Source organism: Cyprinus carpio, chromosome A4, assembly GCF_018340385.1.
Source record: "Cyprinus carpio isolate SPL01 chromosome A4, ASM1834038v1, whole genome shotgun sequence".
Classification (NCBI taxonomy): Eukaryota; Metazoa; Chordata; class Actinopteri; order Cypriniformes; family Cyprinidae; genus Cyprinus; species Cyprinus carpio.
The window spans coordinates 7,631,317-7,635,207 of NC_056575.1; the positions used below are offsets into that span (position 1 = coordinate 7,631,317).

The 3,891-nt window shown below is 37.2% G+C and overlaps 1 long non-coding RNA gene across 1 annotated transcript; it reads left to right on the forward strand.

The window, feature by feature from the left end:
* Positions 1-365: 365 nt before the first annotated feature.
* Positions 366-2,342, forward strand: LOC109076117. Its single transcript, XR_002015340.2, has 3 exons — positions 366-438; positions 1,502-1,587; positions 1,764-2,342. It is a non-coding gene; the product is annotated as an uncharacterized LOC109076117 (long non-coding RNA).
* Positions 2,343-3,891: the final 1,549 nt, after the last annotated feature.

The following is a 3,891-nucleotide window of genomic DNA, read 5'->3' on the forward strand; positions in this document are numbered from 1 at the left end:
TGTGTGTTGTTATGCTTGCCAAGACTTTTAAAAATCATATTTTTGTTTTTAAATTTATGAAATATAAACTTAAGTCCTCTCACCTTTGACCGACCACCTCGGGTTTGTAATTTCACGTAATTGACCACAAGAGGGAGCTGATGTTCACCAATTAGTTGCATGCCTTTATTCTCATTTAACACAACAAATAGGGACTTTTGCTGGAGTATGAAAATGTTCATGTATTTGTCGCTTGTGCATATAGTAAATGAGCCAATCTGAAGCAACTATGAGTCTGTTGACGCTGTAATACGACATGACACGTTATAAAGTGAAGTGCAGTTTTCCATCCGCTGCACTAGGCGGCAGAAGCACTTTCAGAGACTTCGGATCTTTAACAACATGAAAGCGATCAGAAGATGTAGACCCTTCATAGGACACACAACAGTTCGTATCAATGTGAGTGAAACCCCGAATGAAAACAAGCACTACACTCGCGCCTGTGGCTTTTGAATGACGCGTTCGCAGAACACACATTTATCGAAATGTGTTCTTAAAATGTGAAGTTATTAGGTAGTCAGTTAATCATTTAATAAAATGTAATTTCACTCAACCTAACGGTGTGGACGGACCTACGAGATACAGTTCCTCGAATTGAGTTTAAATAGAACAGAGGTTGTTTGTAAATGTATCGTCGACGGTAATATTGTTGAAATAAATGTAATGTCTCAAACATTAATGAAATTATAAATAGAAAGCATCATAAACACCATATTCACCATTAGATGATCAATTATCAATATTTACTTGGCAGGGGGAGAACATTTGTAACTGTACACATGTAAAGTGATTTAAAGGACAAAACGAAAAGACAATTAAATATATTTTAATCAAGCGAAAAAAAGCTTGATTTGATGGGTGTTTACGTGCTGTCAAAGTGTGATTGATTAACGATTCGAACCAATAGGCGTGGGGAATGGCACCGCCTCTCGTTCCGGATTGGTTGTTTTATTTAAAGGGCGGGGCATATTATTTAACCAATAGCAGCGTGGAAGAGAGGAAAGGCGTGTCAGTTTAACAGGCACACACAGGCTTTTCAAGACTGTTTTCTTCTTTGATCTAAGAGTGGTATCAGAAATCTCAACCAGATAGTTTTTTTGTCCACGTTATAATATTTATTTGCACACAGGAGAAGTGCATATTTGATAAAATCCATGAATTCAACGATAAAATATCACATAAAAATAAATACTTAAATAAAATGAATGAGAATATATATATATATAAATATATAAAAAATATATATATATATATATATATATATATGTTTACCAATTGACAACAAAGCTTTTCACACAAAGACTTTAAGTTTATTTTAAAAATAAATTCAAAAGTGAATGAGAATGAAATATAAATAAAGTTTTTTTTTTTTATAAACTAACTCATATAGTACATACTACATAAAAATAAAGTCTTTGTTTATCTGTGTTTCATTTAGTGATTATATGCACTTCTCCTACAGATTAAGGGATGTGTTTGAGCAGAAGCAGATCTCTGGGACGTGTGGACAGACTTTCACTGTAATGATGGACATCCACTCGTGGACAGGTAAGACTTCTAACTTCTGTTTTTGTTTTGTTGTGTACTAAACATGTAGGTTACCATCATTTTCTTTTTGGAGGGTCACTCCTCTGGAAAGCAAATGATGGTAACCTAAACAGGTGGGGAAGGGACGGCGGAGCTAAAAATTTATACAGCTTTTAAAAAAAAAAATTTCTGTCAAGAAGTATAACCCCTGCTGGACATGGTGCCGGGGCTCGGGGGGGACCCGAATCGTCCCCATCCCTTCATTCACACAACACTCACTCATATCGCGGAGATCTGGCTGGGATTGAACCAGCAACCTCTGAACCATGAGGCAGTGCTCTTACCTGTGAGCCACAGATCTCTTGTCTGAATGTGTGAAGGAACTTATATTTCACTATTTACCTGCATGTGCTTTTATAATAAACTAGTCAAAGCTATCAGCTGTCTGAACACACCGAGGTGGGATTTGAACCCAAGCCTCAATCACAGCTAGAAACATGTACTTAACCACTAACCCACAGTGGTTTTCACGTGTTGTGTTTGGCTTTTGTGGCACTTTGTTGAATGTAACGACAACCATTTAAAGTAAGCAATAGTGAGATTTGAATTCAGGTCTCCTTGATGAAAGTCCAGCGCTTTATCTGCTAAGACACTGGATCTTTGGAGTCACTTGATGTTCTGGATGAGGTTTTATTAAGAACTTTGTTTAAACTAATGAAGAACAATAGTATTTGTGGGATTTGAACCCAGACGTAGGTGAATGAAAGGCCAACGCTCCTCCGCTGAGCCACAGAGTTTGTGGCAGTTTTGCTGTTGTTTGATATTTAATATTTAATAAGCAGTAGATGCTCACATTTGAAGGCAAGCAATTATCCTCAGCGCCACAGAGTTTGTGACAACAGGGTTTTACTGAGATTTTGACTTTGTTTTACATGATTTGATCTCAGGAATCTCAGGACAAGATTCATGTATTAATAAATCAGTCAGAATCAAATGAACAAACACTGACTCATAATTATCTTTAAGTACTTTATTGATCAGTCAAACTCAAACTGATAAACAAACACACAACATGTAAATAACATAATTTGTTAATTTTTTTATTATTATTCTTTATTTTAATAAGAAACATAGGGTCCATCAAACGTGTCTGGAAGTTTCTAGTGATCCTCAAGACCTTGATTTGCTGCTTCAGGTGTTTTCAGTCAGTTTGGAGCTAAACTCAGGAAAGTGGCTCAGCAGGAGCAGGATTAAACAGCTCTGTTCATAATGCAGTTTTACAGTTAATTGCAGATACACGTGTTGTCCACAAGGTGGTGCTGAGTGCTAACATACTGATCTTATCTCATGCGCGTGTCTGACTAAACATTTTGATGTTTAGTCATAATATTAGTCATTAGTTTGTCAGCTATCATTTTGATACAGGGTTTAATCAGCATTTGTCCAAATCTGTCCTGTTTATCAAATAACCTGTCAGTGTTTGCTATAAATGCACGAGTGTTCAGTCACTCTGACCAGTGTTTGTTCTGTGAAGATCAGTCAGACTCACTTTACACCTGTTCTTCCACACATCACCTCCTCCTCCTCCATCACCTCCTCGATCCATCCAGAGCTTCAGATAGAGACTCGGAGCTGGATGTGGATTGGGAAGTGCTCACTATTCAGATGCTCCTCAAGAGGGAGCTGGAGAATCCATCCCAATTCCCCAAAACCAGTCAACCATTAACATAAATGCTGCTTGAGTCTGCAAAAAACACAGACAACACACAAAAATCACAGTTTAGCTGTCAACAAACATGATACACATCTATTTAAATAAATAAAATAAATACACAATCTCATTTACCCGAATACAAGAATCTTGGAAAGCCTTTTGTTCTGTAGTTTGTGTGTGTGCTTTTGAGTTCAACACAACATTTAATCAGTTTCACCTCATTTTTTTACAGTCTATGGTTTCACCTCATCCACTGAGAGCTGATCAGGTGCATTTAGATAAACTGACAGATCCATGTTTCTCTGCTGGCTGTAACAAAGCATTAGATTTGTTGTAAAATACATGAGAAATCTAAGACTGGCCACCTTGTCGTCTTATGAAAGCTGATAACTTGTTGAGCACACGAGGGAGCAGGTGACTTTGATTCTGTTCGTAAGCAAAACTAAACTTCATTTGACAACACGCTCAAACAGTCTAAAAAACAGACTTCACGTTCAGTCTGAGCGCTTCCGATGAGGGACAGAATGACGCTTGTTGTGACAACATGTGCAGACCTATTAAAATACAGATACTCAATACTACATACCAGCAACAAACAATTAAATACCAAC